The sequence below is a fragment of the Erythrolamprus reginae genome, chromosome 1, assembly GCF_031021105.1.
Source record: "Erythrolamprus reginae isolate rEryReg1 chromosome 1, rEryReg1.hap1, whole genome shotgun sequence".
Lineage (NCBI taxonomy): Eukaryota > Metazoa > Chordata > Lepidosauria > Squamata > Dipsadidae > Erythrolamprus > Erythrolamprus reginae.
The window spans coordinates 157415307-157434256 of record NC_091950.1 but is presented as its reverse complement, the minus strand read 5'-3'; the positions used below and the strand labels follow the sequence as shown (position 1 = coordinate 157434256).

General features: G+C 38.9%; 1 long non-coding RNA gene across 2 annotated transcripts; it reads left to right on the top strand.

Moving 5' to 3' along the window:
• The first annotated feature begins 125 nt into the window (after nt 1–125).
• LOC139155094 (uncharacterized) lies at nt 126–10824 on the top strand. Of its 2 annotated transcripts, none has more exons than XR_011557026.1 (3): nt 126–455; nt 7890–8093; nt 10450–10824. It is a non-coding gene; the product is annotated as an uncharacterized lncRNA (long non-coding RNA). The 2 variants fall into 2 exon arrangements; XR_011557027.1 differs by lacking the exon at nt 126–455 and adding an exon at nt 7079–7093.
• The last annotated feature ends 8126 nt before the right edge of the window (nt 10825–18950 follow it).

Sequence of the window (18950 nt, the reverse complement as noted above, 5' to 3'; positions counted from 1 at the left end):
GCATCAATTATTAATCCAAATGCTTATATATTCAGTATTGTGGGTACAAATGTCCGTCTATGCAACAATTAAGTTTGTAAAAGAGAGGTTTGCTGTCTGAGTAGAGTGGGTTGGGAGAAAATATAAGACAGAGGCAACAGACCTTATTGTTCCAGTCCATGGAATGAAAGCTTCTATTGAACTGTGTCAAAATTCCACAAACAGAACAATGACAGTGATGTCACACAGCGGATAAAGACTTGGAGCAGAAGAATCCAATGGTTTGATGGGCAGGAATAATTTCTATTCACAAAATAAGTCGTCTTCTTCTATCATTTTTGTAGCCTTTAACATCATCATCATCTACTCTGAAGGATCCCACCAATGTTCAAAACAGAATCTGAGATCATATGCAGGAATGGAGCTGCAAAATGAAGGTGAGAAAGGACAAATCTGACTCCCATGGTTGATTTTCTGTCAGTGTTGCCTCTTTTAAAAATTATTAATTAACTATTAAAATTAATAATTGTAAAGCAAATGCTGCAATCATTAAATGAATCAGTAGTTCACTGTGGGTGGAGTTTTACTGAAATTCAATGTAAAATGTGGTTACATACCACAGGATGTTACAAAATGTCATAAATGCAGCCCAGATGCTGAGTGCCTGAAATGTGGTCATGTGAGGGAAGGGGTGACTGTTGAGACTTTGAATCAGGTACCACCCAGGAAGGTCTGTCAGAACTGATAGATTTGCGTGGGAATGAACAGGCGAGACTAGGAACAGTTCAGCACCTTTATTGTCTATTAGCTAGAACTAATACAGACTGCCAACAGGCTGCAGGGAAGCCGCTTTTAAGGGCTTCCCTGGAGCCTGCTAGCCACTGACATCAGTTTATTTCTTCTGCTGCTAGATTAACCAATTAGTGGCAACTATACAAAACCGTACTCCATATGTCAGTACCTAACAGGAACCCCTACCTGTAGCTCTAAATAGAAGTATATTTCCCATGGCAGAACTTATATATAATAATTAGTAGGACTTCCTGGACAAAGGACTTCTTTGAGAGGACTTCCTCTCACAGAACAGCTGGAAGCTATGGTCATGATGGCCTTTTGGACTGAGAATCCTTTCTCACAGTCATTAGTGTCTCGGTTGCTCCATGCATTGACTATTGGAATGAATTCTATAGGGGGATATCATTGAAGAAACTACATCAGGCTCACAAGATAGAAGCATGAGCAGTTACAGTATGTAGCAACTTGACTATATTGATTAGTAGTAAGCCTGGGTGCAATTCAATATACTAGTTGTATCTACAAAGTCCTTCATGACATCGACTTGACCATTTAAGAGAACACCTGTCTCCTATTGCCCATCTGTAAAAGTCAACAAAGTGAAAGTGCTACAAGACTCATCAATACAACAGTATCATCTGTTGCAGTACCTGTCCTCTGGAAAAATGGCAGATACCCCATTGGAGGTTCAACCTGATTCTGTTGTCTTAAAGATCAAGGTTGTTGTTGGGGTTTTTTTTGAGAGCCTAGTTAAGTAAGCTATGTGGCTTGAAGTGAAATTGCATTAATGAGTTGGGCCCTGAACACTATCATCTTTTATCTGTTTTATTATGGTAGCTTTGATATTTAACTTATGCACTGCCCGGAGTTGTTGGGAGGGTTTAAAGTAGACAAATATCCTATCAGTAGTATAGGCTACTACTGCTTTCGTTAAAATAAAAACAGCAGCAGCATGGACCTATTATGTTGCAAGCTTGCCCCTTTTAGGTGTCTATGGAACATTTCAAGCTGTGGGGCTTAACAATACAGTGATATGAGATTGCTTTCACCAGATTTATTTACTTCACACAAACACACCAGGGTCACTGTCCATAAGGAAAGCTTATTGAGGGGCAAATGGTACAAAATACTGTTAATGAAAGGCATCACTTGGGAAACTGCCATTTTAGAAGTCTATATTCCCACAGCAAAAAAACTAGTAGCTGCCAACTGGTTAAGCAACATGCCCTGAAAAGATTTAAAAATTATCACAGACAGGAGCAACTGATTTATAATAGGAAGACTGAAAGAGATAAATATTGCTATATGGATGTTATTGAAGAGATTATTAGAGCAGGAGAAGGTATCAGTATTAAGATATAAATTCTAAGGAGGGGGCAGAATTATCTAACAAATTGAAGGCCCATAAACAAAATGCAGTGGGTAGAATGAACGGTAGAAAGTTCCTGGCCCTGGCTGATTTAAAATTCCCACACCTTTATCAAACTGCCCTGCAGCCTGACATAATTCACAATCAATCTAATCTGCTATATGGTAGACATATGTTTTATTCCAGTCCTTAATGTTGTTTCCACACAACAGAAGAATGAACCCAAGTACGTGATTTGAACAGGGAGCCCACAATCTCTGCCTTTTTTTTTTTTTTCTCATCAAAATCTCCTGACAGAGAACGACCTCCAAATAAACTAGTTTTATAAGTTTAATGTAGAAATTGGCTGTTGGCTCTAACTACTGAAAAGTAATGTCCCCATTTGTCATAACCCTGCAGCAGTTGCGATCCTTGGGGAAACTGTAAGGAAATATTAGAGTAGGGAGGGAGGGTTTAACCCTAAATCAGAGTTAGACAATGATGGCTTTTCTATGACATGTGGACTTCAACTCCCAGAATTCCTGAGCTAGCATGATTGGCTCAGGAATTCTGGGAGTTGAAGTCCACAAGTCATAGAAGAGCCAACTTTGCCTACTCTGGACCTAAACGAACACTTAGGTGTACCAACCATGATTATAATTGTAGTACAATATATAATATTAAGTTAAAATGAGAATTGATCAATGGTTTTCACCAAAATGAAACAGCAAAATGTGGTCATGTTCAGTAGAGGTCCATGATTGAGTAAGGTGTTTTCTCATGGCATTAGGACCTACAACTATATCCAGGTTTTCTGATGCAATTTTTGTGACAGATTTGTCTTGGTACTTATTCTGATGATATCACTGATTAGCTCCTGATAAGCTCTCATAATAAATTAGTATGAGCTATAACTATTCTTGCCCTTTTATTTATTGATTCAATCCCCCCCCCCTCATGCCAATAATATCAACTCTAACAAAATTTGGCACAGAAATTAAGCCAAAATCATAGAGAGAATGTTACTAGCCATCTGGACAGAATTTATTTGCAATCTCTATGGAGGACATTTTTACTGAAACAATCTCTGAATCTTGTTTGCATGTTAGCATACTTTCTGACTTTTATTTGGAGCTGTCTGAGGTACCCATTGTGACTGAAAGCTTGTTTGTATCAAAGCAGCTGGCTTGAGGCTGAGCTCCTTGTGAGTACTGGAGGCAGTGAATGGCTACCAGGATTTTTACTACCACACTGTGGGCATGGTTTATGCAGGGCACCCTGCATTTTCTTTCCACATATTTCAGTGCAAATTAGGTGCTCTGGAGTGGAGCTCCATTGTCACTAGCCCACTGCATTCCCCCCCCCCGTCCGGGCACAGTAGCCCACCCCTGCTTGGAGGTCATGACTGAATTCCTGCTTGGGTTTCCACTTCCACCATTTTGACTAGTCCTGCTTCTCCAGAATGAGAAAAAGGCACACTGCTACGGTGAACCCTACAATGTATTTATATCAGACTTCAGCATGTGCCCTTGATATATATGAAATGTATCCCGGTAATGGTACCATATTTTGGGATCGAACTTAAAGCAAAAGCTCTAATCTTGATGAGTGAGGGGTGAGGAATCCAACTTCAGAAATCTCATTCTGTCCATCCTTTTTTTTTTTCAATTACTGAAAAACAATGAATAAGGTTCCCAGAGGGACCTCAGAAGTTAGGAAGAAAACCTTGAGACAAACTTTCTAAAAAGGAAAAAAAAATGACACATAAGGGGAGAGTTATCTTTTAACCCTCTTCTATTCCTTCTGAGGCAAAGACAACCTCCAGAAATTACATATAAGAAATTATGCAACTGGATTAGGAGATGACAAGCAAGCAGAAACTTTGCATTCTTGTGGAACAATTATTAATCCTGACAACAACTCAATCAATATTGACAAGGCAAGCTAATATTTGACATGAATGCAGGTGACAGATTTAACTATAGATTTAAATTTCTAAAGTGTAGATAATAAAAGTGCCTAAAATATCACAGAATGTATTTTGTAGAATGGTGATAAACTACTTAAATTAAATTTCCCCTTTATCACAAGTACAATTTAAGTAGCTTATCACCATTCTTATTTTCCATGAAGCAGAGTGAGAGAAGATAAGCAGAGCTATTGCACAGGTTCTCTTGAGAGAATGGCTGCCTTTGGTTCTTCCCAGATGTTATCTGACTGGCAGCCATACTGTCATGTTGCTTGAAGTGCTTTCAACCTAGATTTTTACGATATGAAATTGTAACTTGTTTTCTTTTTCTCCTTTTCCCCCATCTCTTCCCTTATGTGACATTTTTTCTTTTTTAGAAAGTATGTCTTGAGGCTTCCTTCTTAACCTGCTTTGGCTTACTCAATTGTCAAGCATGCCTCCAGAAAAGCGATGGTAAAAGAAAGAAAAAAAAAAAAGAAAGAAAGAAAGAACTTTCCCCTTTATCACAAGTACAATTTAAGTAGCTTATCACCATTCTTTAATTTAAGTAGTTTATCACCATTCTACAAAATACATTCTCTTCATCCCATATTTCATTTGTAAACTAAAAACAGAATCCAAATATCTATCTATCCATCTATCCGTCTATCCATCTATCCGTCTATCCGTCTACCCGTCTACCCGTCTACCCGTCTACCCGTCTACCCGTCTACCCATCTACCCATCCATCCATCCATCCATCCATCCATCCATCCATCCATCCATCCATCCATCTATCTATCTATCTATCTATCTATCTATCTATCTATCTACGGAGAGAGGCGGCATACAAATTTAATAAATAAATAAATAAAATAAATATCTATCTATCTATCTATCTATCTATTTATCTTTTTGATTTTTATGCTGTCCAACCTCCTAGGGACTCTAGGCAACTATTCAATGCCATTCAATCCTTATCAACAAAAGCTCAGTAAGGATAACTAATTATCCGTCTTAACCTTGATCAAATAAGCCAATGTTACATTCCCTTCAAATAGAGTCCCAAGATTGATTTGCTCCATTGTTTGTTCAATTGTCCTCTTTAATACAATTAGTCCTCTAGTTCCCTCTAATATCAAACCTTCAAAGCCTCAATCTATCTTGTTTTCACTTAAACAAACCCAAACAATTATAATTTCCTAGGGGGAGAAATCTAATTAATTTAAAATTATGGCTTCAATTCCATCTGGGCTCTTAAACCATTATTAACTTTCCAAGATTAATATTCTAGGCATTCTTTGGCTTTTTAATAAAATAATAATAATATTTCTCCCAATTTTTAAAATACTATTTAAAATTATTTTCTCTAAAGAGGTGACTCACCTGGTGAGTGCAATAATACTTACTATTCTGAAGGGTCTTAATATTCCTAAAACAATAAAAAAAATAGAAAGTGATTAACAAGTGAAGCTTAGCCAAATTTTATGTCTTTACAAAGGCTGTGTTCATGACTGTGAGCAAAGAAGGTACTCCCCTCAACTCCCAGATATCCAGTTCATATGTTTACTGTAAAACATCAGTTCCTGCAGTCTTCTCATAAGAAGCAGCTACACAGAGTACACAAGGGCTATCTGAGCATCTCTCCTTAGTCTGGAGAGAATTTTGGTGACCACGATCTTGCATCTCATGTTGATCTCTATCATAATGCCATCCTGCTGCAAAAGGGATGTTTAGCATGTCATGGCTTTCATCCCAAAGTCCCAAACATTTATGTCTTGAGCATAATTACTTAAATGGTTCCTTAGATTTCTCCAAAGACAGATATTTATCAATTTATCAAGGATGCTTTCATTTGGATTCCTGAACTGAGTAGAAGGTAGGTTTCAATAGCCTAAATAGTTCTAGGGTTCTCTTGAAAGTCACTAAAACACTGAAGTAAACCAAAAAGATGTTGAATTAAATCATGGATATGTCCTTTACCTTCATTGTCCTGAGAAGTAAATGTCAATTCTTGCTCCAATCTTTGAGACAGGAACAAAATGTTCATTTTTCTTTGGTTGAATAAAAATTAAGGAACATGGCACTAACAGTGACGATTGCCAAATCCATCCTGATGAAGTTGGCACCAATGCCACAGTGAGATCAAGCCATTAGCATCCAATTGAAAAGAAATCTAGACCAAAGGAAAACAAAAGGCAAAAAGCCAACAAGCCAGGAGTATTTATAGGGATACATATTTTTCTTCTTAATTTTCTGGACCAGTTTAAACCATTGGGTCATAAGAAAGAACTACAAGCAACACAGATGATGGATAATTATACAGCCCGTATGCAGCTTATAGCAAAGTTGAGCAACACTTTATAGAACTAGGCAACTGGGAGCTGCAACGCCACTTCTTGACCTTGTAGAAGAGTACAGTAAAGATCTGGACTTAATGATGTCAGGGACAGGGACAAGTTTTGCCTCTTCCCTACAATACTTTATGGTGGAAATGAAGATGTGACATCTCCCCCACTCAGAGGTGGTATTCAGCCAGTTCAGACCAGTTTGGGTGAACCTATAGTGGTTACCTGGTGGTATACTGTCCTATTTCTGCATGTTTTGAAGCCATGTGCATGCGTGGAAGCCACACACACAAGCAAAGCACGTGTGGGTGGATTGTATGCATGCATGGTGGTAGCGCATGCGAGGGAAGACATGTGTGAGCTAAAGGCGTACTCACATTTGCGAACCAGTGGGGAATACTACCTCTGCCCCCACTCTAAACTCTCCTTAATTGTACTCCCTAAATTTGTTCGTTTTCCTGATTAATTTCAATGGTATAATTACAGGACATTGGGAAGGGACCTGTAGGTTGCTCTAAGTATTTGGCATCTCGTAAAAAATATGACTTCAGTAACCGAGTTGTCGAAGCGTGGAACTCATTACCGGACTCCATAGTGTCATCCCCAAACCTCCAACACTTTACCCTTAGATTATCTATGGTTGACCTATCCAGATTCCTAAGAGGTCAGTAAGGGGTGAGTACAAGTGCACTAGAGTGCCTTCCGTCCCCTGTCCTATTGCTCTCCTATATCTCCTATACCTTTCTTCTATTCCTATATCTCTTCTTCTATTCTTTCATTGATATGTTCTATTACCATATCTTCTTTTCTATTATTTCTTAGATATATTTTACTATGAGTAACCTTCATCATGTATTTTACTATGTGTATATAGATATATACCCACTAAAACCCTCATTGTGTATTGGACTAAATGAATGAATGAATGAATGAATGAATGAATGAATGAATGAATGAATGAATAAATAAATAAGAATGCATGTCTACAATCTCATCTAAAATAGAAAACCTGCAGGAACTTTAATCTGGTTTAGGCCTACTGCAGGTCAAACCTTCCCCAACCTCCTACAAATGCCAGAAAAGAATAGCTACCTCATAAGAGACGTGCAATCCTGTCATGGTAGCAAACCAGAATAGAGACAGATCAATCCTGGCAGTTTTTCTGATGCTCCCAGAAAAGCATAAGGCAGTAGAAGTGTCATTCTCCCTCTTCTTGTTCTGAAGATACTTCTGAGCCAGCATCAATTCAGCAGCTACAATTCCTTCCCTCCCTCCTCTGTTCTACACATGAGTCACTGCAGCAGAGCTATTAAGTTATTATACAGGGTTTTTATACCAACACCATTCCCATTTTCAAAAGGAAGATAATCTTTCAATTAACTGCTGATTTAAACAGGCTTTGCTAGAAGGAAAAGTAGCTTCATCCCACAAAAGTAAGGGGGGCACAGAATGATTTCTCCTTTTTCTCCAGGTCCTGTGATAATGATGAGAAGAAACATTTCTATTCATTACAAGAATGGCTTCAATTAGAGCAGAGAGGTTAACCTCCAACCTAGCTGATTATACCTGATTTTTGGAGCCTTTTTTATTATAACGGAGGCAGCAAAGCAATGTACATCTGTCACATTTGAGTGCCAAGATCATGTTCTAATCCAAGCCTATGAGGACATTAAAGGTGAGTTAAGTCCAGAATGCAAAGACACCGTGCAGATTTTAATTAGAGATTTTCAGCAGAATCCATGATTAAATTCCTAAGGTGAATGAATAAATAGCCAATCGAAAAGGGTCATTTGCGCCTTTCTGAAGAGAGAAAGCATTGACTTTCTCCCTGCCTCACAAGTTTCTTGAGGTCAAGTGTCAGGTTGATAGTGGACAAAACATTATGTTTGGATCAAGAAGAGCTCTATTCATATTTTTACCTTGCCATGAAGGTCTTTAGGCAAGTGATTATCAGAAGGCAGATGTTAAAATAGAATAACCCCCAGCTTCTTTGTAGAAAACCTGCTACACTGATATGATAAATAAATCTCAATGTCCCCTAAGGCTGATTCTATGCAATCGGGAGGATTAACCTATAAGTGTCTATTTAATTAAGAATTAGTTGAAGTAGCAGAGGAAAGGAAGAAAGCTGCTGATAAAAAAATAAATAAATCAGTCCATAATGTTCCACACAACACACTTTAGAATGCAAGTAGAAATGATATTTATTGGTTGCCAGTCAGAGAACTTACAAACATTATTGTAAGTTTGGTTTCAGCTCTAAAAATCTTCCTAAGTGTCTTTATTACAAAAGGGAAGATGAACTGCTAAAAAGGAAGGTATCAAAATGTTTCGATATTTTCACACCAAGGTAATTGGAAAAGTCTATTTATAACCAACTGGTTCATAGCACAGAGAAACAGTGAGTTCATTTGTGTATTTTCTTAATACAAGCCCCAGATTTTGATAGGTTGCTTTTGAGGAGGAAATGGACATAAACTATGATTACATGAGCCGAATAGACTTGCCTTCCCTGCCCAGTTTTTGGGATACATCAGTTTGTCCAAGAGAGCAGGAGAGTCATATGGTTATTAAATGTAGTGTATGACTGGCTCTTGCATGAAATTTTGACAGATGAAGATAACTGGAAGTCACTTCCCATTAGAAAATTAACACATGAACTGGATTTTAAGATATTAAGTTGGCCATATAACAAGGGGACTACCACTCTCATCTGTATGCTGCCAGATGCTGTAGAAATATAGTAAAATCCAGTTCTACCTACTAAAGGCAAGACTTGATTTGGTGTCTGATATTGAAAGCAGTTGTCCTGTGTCTCCTATGTCTGTTCTTCCATCTTTCTCTCGTTATGTTTAGTAGTGCAAAATGCTGCCGATTTTCATACTCTGCTCTCTCCTGCATTATTAAACATTACTGCAGAATAGAAAAGGTGCAGGCACACTGCTATAGCTCTCTTTTAATCTTTGCTTGTAAGGGATGTAAGATTAAACCCTGGTTTATGTCACTATCAATTATAACAATTTAACAGACTTAAAGACTTTATGCATTTTACCAAGACAACCTTTAGTGGCAGCTTCTAGCCAAATTACGGTAGTTAAAAAGAAAAATCTAAGCAGGGTTTGGCTTGGCTGGTAGTTGGATGGAAAAGCAACAGAGAATCCCATGGTTTGGAAGCTAAAAAGGTCTCATTGAACAAAACTATGGCAAAACATCTTTGAGTTTTTACCAAAGAAAACAGCCCTGCTATATCCAGGTAGCCATCAATCAGCAACTGAACTTGACTCAAATTAATTTATAGTAAATATTCCTAATCTCTTGCTTAAAAGTAAACATGATCCCATTTATATAGATTTGAAGAAGTATCTGCCACAAGATTATTCAAGTAATAATCCAAACAACGTGGCAAACAACTGGGTACTAATCCAACAAGTTAAGAGCCACTCACTTCAAGTTCTGTAATATAAAAGACCTCCAAATGTAACAGTACCTTTACAATCTTTCTCCCATCTACTTATTTTGCCCATTACAAAATAACAAACAAGTGTTTAAAAGGACTGTTTTAGTGCAATTTTGTTTTGCCATTTAATTCAGCATAACACAAACATTGCTATGAACTTTTTCACTCCCTTTGGGGCTTCCAATCTGAAATGTGTAACAGAGCTATTCACATTTAGTTCCATTGATATATCTGTGGCTTCTCTTTTTATAATCTGATATCCCACATTAGGGATCTTGAAACTTCATAAACGCACATCCCTGCCATCCTCTGGACAGAAAATAAAGTTAGAACTTCACAAAAGAAAACAGCTTTGCTTTCTCCCATTTTGGAAATCCTAACATTCATATTAAGCTGCTGCCACCTAGAGGTCACTTTATGTTGGTTATTAGAAATGTGTTTCTGCAATGTTGAAATAAAAAGTGTAAATCAGGATTAAATGCAATTCCTTCTTTTTCCAGGAAAAGGAATATTGTAGAAAATCCCATTTCTGCAATGCCATGATTTAAAGTCTTGCTTTTCTTCCTGAATATAGGGAGGCATATTTGGAAATACATCGACAGACAGATGATGTTCCTCAACCAATACTACCAAAGAGAGTAGATTTCATACTCCAGTACAACTGACTCCTTTCTTGTAAACCGAATCTAAAGCAAGAACCCTCACCAAAACAGAGTTTAATATTCATGCAGGTTTGTATGAGGAAAGTCATAAAAAGAGCTCTAATATTTAGAAGCAAGACAGGAAGTTGGTGGGTTGGGAACCAGCAAATCTCGTTAAAACCTTCCCTCGGGTAAAAAATGAGCAAATGTTTTCCAGTTTCAAACCAGGGAAGAAAATGGTAAATTGCCCATTGATTCCAAAATTATAGAAGAGAAAGGATAAAAATCTTATCTATTATCTACCTACCTATCTATCCCTTTGTTAGGGAGATTTTTTGTTCATATACAATTGTCCCTAATAGAGCAACGTACCTAGCCATGTTGTGTCTGTGAGTTTCTGGTGTAATTAGGTTCTTGAATATAGGTTTAAGTGTCTAGACCAGTGATGGCAAACCTATGGCACGGTTGCCACATGTGGGACACGGAGCCATATCTGCTGACACATGAGCCATTACCATAGCTCAGCTCCAACGTGCATGTGTGTGGTGACCATCTGATTTTTTGCTCACACAAAGGCTCTGGGAGGGTGTTTTTGGCTTCCAGAGAGCCTCCAGGGGGATGGGGGCAGGCGTTTTTACCCTCCCCCAGCTCCAGGGAAGCCTTTGGAGTCTGAGGAGGGCGAAACACGAATCTACTGGGCCCACCAGAAGTTGGGAGACAGGCCGCTTCCAGCCTCCAGAAGGCCTCAGTGGGGGAGGGAGAGAAGCTGTTTTTGCCCTTCCCAGGCATTGAATTATGAGTGTGGGTATTTGCACATACACTATAGTGCACGTGCACACTCTTTCAGCACCCGAGGAAAAAAAGGTTCACCATCACTAGTCTAGACAATCTAACTTTATAGTGTTGAGAGAGTAAAATGAATCACTAAATGAGAAGTACCATACCTGCCCTGCCAAAACCCAGAATTCTCAGTGCAAAGCAACAAATAATTAATGGTTTTGTATTATCTTTATATTTCAAAATAAATGTAATTAAATGTTTGAAATAAATGTTCTGACATGGAGCACCTTATACACCTTGCAGCTGTTGATCTCTGCCCAAATCATAAGTTTGGACTTAGCCAACAAAAGGTTGATGTTCCTTAAACCTGTACAAATATTTGTATATATATGCACATCAGGCCCTTGCCCTGTTTGAGTGAACTTATTGGTGTATTGCCATTCTTTATAAATAGATTTAAACTTTCTTTTCCTTGAGGACTAGTTTTTCTTCTATCTTCTCCTCACCGGAACACCTTCTGAGGCAGACTGAACTGAGCCAAATTGACTTAGCAAGTTTCAATAGCTAAGGAAAGAGAACCTATGTTCACTCACTCCAACTATTTAGCAAGCATAGGACTACCAGTATATAGGGTGTAGGTCAGGATGGGCATTGGTGAATACCATCTACCTCCTCTTCTATGAGTGAGGGTCTATGCTGGCACCAAAGAACAACCTTCAGATATCATCCTACAAAGGACAATTGAGGTTTGATTGATGTGCTAGGAATTATATTCCAAAATTAGGTAGGACCAGGACAAAGTACCAGGTATGCATGGAAATTAAATTTGTTGACAGATACATTGGAATTCAGAGGCATATATTTTAAAAAGTTACAAGTTTAGATGTTTAAATGTAAATATATATCTTTTTAAATACATATGGATTTGAATTATGAAGACATTCAAAGGTGATTGGATATGAATGTTGATAAAGCTAAATATTGGAATTCTGGAACTTCCTTCTTTCTTTCTTTCTTTCTTTCATTCATTCATTCTTTCCCTCCCTCCCTCCTTCCTTCCCTCTCTAAAACATACACTAATTCAAACAGTTGAGCCTATTTGTATGGACCTGGAGCCATGTTTGAACCTATGTTGGCAATATTCAATGAAACAAAGCCAAAGGAAGCATTCAGTCCTCGACTTCCAACCCCACTTATGACCTGCCAGGAAGGCTGGTGCTGAAGTCTGATTGGCTAAGCACAAGAGGCTTTTTGAGCGGGAAGATAAAGCATTGTGATTGGTCTGTTCACTGCTCAGTTTCAGCTGAACTGAGTGGTACTGAAAATGCCAGAATAAAAGTTCCCTGTTTAAAAAGTCAAGCCTCTGCTAAGTTCTGTCAGTGCAAAGACTCACCTATCTAACAGGAAGACACCGAATGAATAACTTATAATGCACTGTAGCAACCAACAACACCATAAAAGAGGAAACTAAAGCACAAAATGGACACCAATTTAATTTTATCAAAAACTGCCTGACCCCCCAGCCCACTACAGCAGAACCAACATAAGCTATGAAATTATAAAAGGACCGTACATTTTTAAAAAATCTCATAAACGAATAGACAATTTCAACCATACAGTATCACTGTAGTGCACAAATCAATTAAAGCCCTTCAAAATATCTTAAGTAAGCCAAAAGGCCCAACAGCCCAAGAAGAAAAAATAAGTCGTCTCTATAACAGAGGTCCCTAACCCACAGGTCACAGACCACTACCAGGCCCCAATCCACTCAGAACTGGGCCACAGCAACAATGGGCAAGTCCACATGTGCGTGCAGCTCCACTTCATGCGCAGTGATCAGATGAGCTCGCACGTGTACCCACCCACCACTTGTGGGGAACCATCCCCTCTGCACCCTCCACCGAAACAGTTGCAGACTGCTGCTCTACGACATGCAACCAGTAATGGGTTCCTTACCAGTAAAGGCTACTCTGTGTACTAGTAGAGAAAACGGTGATGCACACGCAGCTCTGGGGGGCCAACGGGCAGGAGCATGCGCCCCAGCGAGATTTTGCTTCTGTGCATGTGCAGAAGCAAAATCCCGCTGGGACCTGCCTGCCCACCCGCTGGTCATCTGGAGCTATGTTTTCATCGCACCAGTAGTGGCGGCGAGTAGGAAACCCACCTCTGCCGTCAGGCATGGGGGAACTGAAATATTCTTTCCCCCTAGGCCTTTACAATTTACTCATGGTATGTCTGTCTGTATGTTTGGTTTTTATAATAAGGTTTTTTTTAGTTATTTTAGTATTGGATTGGATTGTTACATATTGTTTTTATCATTGTTGTTAGCTGCCCCGAGTCTACGGAGAGGGGCAGCAAACAAATCCAATAAATAAATAAATAAATGCAACCATTCTCCATTGATAGATAGGCAGAACACTAGCAGAGAGCCTCCATAAGTATCAATTAGAAGGCAGAAGACATGACCAGAACTCCTTCATTTTGTAGCACATAATTTTATTCTACCATAGTTTCGACTGGGAAACTGAGAGCATTCTAGATTAAGCTAAATCCAAACAATACTAGGGAATTCCTGGAAGCTTGGCACTCAAATAAAACAGCCATCAATAGATATATAGAGATAAACTGCATTTATACATCATTCAACAGAGATAATAAAAAACCAAGAAGGAAACATAAAGACCATGAAACAGCAGCCAAAACAGGAATTAGTATCAGACAAACAAGCAGAAAACAATATCCCCACCGACATTAGCAAAGCACACAATACAAACAGGGAGCAAACCAGATGTGGTTTCCTCCCTGTTCCTCCCGGTTCTAAAGAACCAGTAGTATCTTGGCCTTGGTCATTGGAACTGACAGCAACCCAGGCCTGCCACGCCCCTGACTCTGTTCTCTTAGCTTTGTTGTAGGCAGCCATCTTGTTTTTTGCTTCTGCAAGTGCGCACAGGGTCATTTCCGGGAAGTGATGCAAACCGATGGGGAAGGTAAGTAGAACCCACCCGTGGAGCAAACTTCACACTCACTAGCACTGTTGATGTTTCCTAATTGGGCAATAAAATGTGTAAAAGGAAACAACCAATTTCAGAAAGCACCAAAGACTCCATACAACAGTGTTCCCAATTGATATGTACAATAACTAAAACTTTGAACTGCTTCTCTTCAATCAGCATTAGAAAAATCTCTGGAAGTTTTAAATTACTTCATAAACACAAAAGCAAGTATTACTTAACAATAAAAAATTGTAATTTGCTGCTGTAGATCAATGCAATATTTCATTAGATAGAATATTACTCTGTAGCATTTATGAGTTGCTATTTATTAATATGGCTTCACTGATTTAACTACAGTGAGTTGGGCCATAATTATAATAGTATTATATGTTTATGAATATTATTGCTGGCGTGTATATTTATTGTCCAATTTGGGTTGATCTGGAGCTGTTTCTTTTAAGCCCCATCAATACCATGCTAAGCCTCAATAAGAGGTATGTGGATTCATCAACTTTTAGATTTTTTTAAAATTGAATTTTAAAAATTCAAAAGTGGTTGAAAGAAATATTAGAAAAGAAAATAGAAAAAAACCAAAGTTCTTTCTATTGGGAATATCCCATAAAAAGTTTGAAAGGAGTCAAATTTATCTAATCTTGCACATAACAATAGCAGCGAGAATTGTTTTCACGCAATTTTGGAAAAATGAAAATGAAAAAATAATATCGTGTGCAAAAATGGATAAATTAACAATGGAATTAAAAAATAAGAATGATTGAACAATTCAATCGTTCCCTATGATTGTTGGGACAGGTTCTATCATTGGCTAGACAAAAGGAAAACGTAAAGATATATTGTCAAAGGATAGAAAATTGGGGATTTAATGTAAGAAGATCAGTGAGAAAGGGAAAGAAAGGAGAGGTGTAAGATCAGTGTATAAAAATGGTATATAATATGTATAATAATAGTTATGTTATAAAGATGGAGCACAATAAGAAATGTAAAACAAGTATGACACACAATGTACAATATTTTTAAATGTCATATGTCTGTATGTTTATGTATAAATATTATGAGAAAAAAATATTTTACTGAAAGAGTAAACAAACTTCCAGCAGACGTGGTTGGTAAATCCACAGTAACTGAATTTAAACATGCCTGGGATAAACATAGATCCATCCTAAGATAAAATACAAAAAATAGTATAAGGGCAGACTAGATGGGTCATGAGGTCTTTTTCTGCCATCAGTCTTCTATGTTTCTATGCTTCTAAATAAATAATTATTTATTATTAAAAAAAACTTTTAGGATTTTTGTCTTATGTGTCCGTGGACCTTCTGTTTTTCTAATGTCAGAGCAAAAAGAGAGCCGGGAGAGAATACCTATGGCAGACTCTTCCAACATGGAAGAAAACTTCTCCTAGCCATAGAACTGCTACACACAATTAATTCTTCATCCCTTTGCTTGCAATGGGAGGGGGGAAGGTGATGAAAGGCAACCAGCAAGACAATTCCTCTGTTTTGCCCTGCTAGTTTTCCACTTTTGGACCACGCGGTTCCCAGTGGGAGGATTTATTCCGTTAGGCTCTTGGATTTTCAAAGAACAGTCAGTAATAAAGCACAGAGATTTTTTCAAATACCAGTCAAAGCAAGTGGGTATGAAAGACATTGGTCTCTTTTTGATACTTTAAAAGAGTTGAGTTATAGAACCAGGGTCATGTTCAGATCTTCAGATCTATGCAATATCCATCTTAATACTTTCAGCTCTTCTGCAATCTTCAGAGGAAATGCAATCAGATAGGCTGGGAATTTTTACCACCTGCACTAATACATCTACCCCAAAATATAACATAGAGCAAGTTTCTAATTCAAACAACCCGATCTAAGTTTACTTTCTTTTCATGCACATCAGTGGGGAGGAGTACTGGGTTTTCCAGCTTTAAGCCAGTTAAAATAACTCAGTTCTGCAGAGAATTTGACTCAGTGAGGGTTGGATTTCATTGTATTAAGCAGGGTGGCAAGAAGCTGCCAGGGTTAGCAGAGTGCTTAGGGAGGAGAAGAGAAGAGCAAAAGGATTCATCCACTGCAGGGAAAGTTATCTATCGTGAACAAAAAATAATATATTGCTTTTCAAGCCCTGCTTTAGACATCAGGCGAAGAGAAACTGTAGCTCAGTGAAACAGCATCTAAGTTGCACATGAAAGGTCTTAGGTTCAGTACCCAACTTCTCTAGATGGAGTTAAGAAAGATTTGTAGAGGTAACTGTTTCCAACATGGGACTGACTCATTGCTTGTGCTACCATATCTTGCAGCAAAATTTTAGGTGACCACTAAATGGCAGCAGAGTGTCTAAAGATGTTTTGCTACCTTCTACCAGGGGTGGGCTGCTGCCCGGACGGGGGGGGGGACGCAGTGGGGTAGTGAAAATGGAGCTCCACCCCAGAGCACCCAATTTGCACTGAAAGATGTTGAAAGAAAATGCAGGGCGTCCTGCATAAGCCACGCCCACAGTATGGTAGTAAAAATTTTGGTAGCTCTTCACTGCCTTCGACCCATATCTATTGTTACATTCTCAGACTGAAACACATAGGCTTCAGTCAGGTCCTCCATTCTCAATGAAGGGCCACTGCCCAGCCAGGGGCAGATGCCAATAGAGCTGTACGTGCAGCTCCAGCTTACTGGTGAGTGGGCATGCGCCAAAGCAAAAAAAACCAGCAAAAAATGCTGAAATCTCATACATCTGCATCCTCGCACAAGATTTTCCTTCCTGCGCATGCACAAGAAAAACATCTCACACGGGGTGCGCACACCCGACCACTGCCTGTCCGCCCGTGCCCACCACCCGCCCCTAGGCATCCCGACATACAAAGGTAAGTGCAGCCCTTAACTGTCCATTCTGGAGGGGAAATACTGACTGCTGATTGGCTACACCAGTGATTTTCAACCTTTTTTGAGCCGCGGCACATTTTTTACACTTACAAAATCCTGGGGCACACCACCAACCAAAATGACACTCTAACACAGTATATATTATACATATAGAAAAAGGTCAAATATCTATATACACCATCAGGATAGATATAACCAACTGAGGCTGAGGCTGGTGGCAACATTTACCTCCAGTCCTGACCAGGATTAGAAATCGGGACCATGGGGAGGAGTAGCAGCTTCAACTACTTGCCGCGGCCACACAATGACAAGTGCGCGGCAGCTCGAGCGGGGACCTTCCTGGGTGTGGATGAGATGCGGCCTGCTATTGGTTCATCGCTAGCGGTTGGGATGAATCCCAGAGGGTGATTGGTCAGTGAGTGTTCCCTGTGCCTCCACTCTTCCTGTCGCTGATAGCTGGAGAGATTGTGAGGGGAATGTTTATATTCAGGTAGAGGCGGCTGGCAGCGGGCCAGAAAAATGGCCTCCATGGGCCGTATGCGGCATGTGGGCCATAGTTTGGGGAACCATATTTAATTTCCCCATGGCACACCTGACCATGTCTCATGGCATATTAGTGTGCCGCGGCACACTGGTTGAAAAACACTGGGCTAGACTGTCTGGCAGCTCCATATAAAAGGATTGGCTGTCAGACAGACAGTCCTTTTGCTGGATTGTAAATACACTGCTCAAAAAAAATAAAGGGAACACTTAAACAACACAATATAACTCCAAGTAAATCAAACTTCTGTGAAATCAAACCGTCCGCTTAGGAAGCAACACTGATTGACAATCAATTTCACATGTTGTCAGCACATTCAACTTTGTACAGAACAAAGTATTCAATGAGAATATTTCATTCATTCAGATCTAGGATGTGTTATTTGAGTGTTCCCTTTACAGTATTTTTTTTTAGCAGTATAGTTGCCAATTGAAGAGCTGTTGTTTTGAAGTCACTTCTGTCTGCCTCTCCCATTCACCCTAATTAACATCTACATTTTTGCTCTATGGATCTGATGTCCCTAATACTGGCACCATGATTAGCAGCCTTTAATACCTTTAGCCTCTATGAATTGGTTGAATTAATGAATTTAAAGTAATCTAAATAGGTGGTCTTCTTGTCATAGGAAATCCTACAGCTTAGCAATGGACTGTGTAAGAAAGAGCTGGCTTTTCTTTGAGCTGAATTTACTCACAATTCAACTAGATGGATTAATTCCCAAGCACTAATTTTATGAGAATGAAAAGAAGAACCTTTTACTATCTCTACACCATACTTCTTTTTTTCTCCAGTGGCTCACTACTATGACTAATGGGATATGAGCCTAGAGATAACCTGATAATAAAAACATAGAAACAGAGAAGATTGACGGCAGAAAAAGACCTCATGGTCCATCTAGTCTGCCCTTATACTATTTCCTGTCTTTTATCTTAGGATGGATCTATGTTTATCCCAGGCATGTTTAAATTCAGTTACTGTGGATTTACCAACCACGTCTGCTGGAATGATAGAGATAACCTGAATTGTGAACAGGAGTGCAGAATTTTTTGGAGAAGTTATTCTTTGTTCACCAGCTACATCTGTTGCCAGCACATATTTCCAATATAATGGATGCACCAGCCTAGAATTAAAAATATTCAAAGCTAATCATCTTAAGCTAAGAACAAGGGAGGAATATGAGCAATAAAGAGAACGGTACAGAACACATAAAATGTTCTAAGAAGCACTTCATGCTT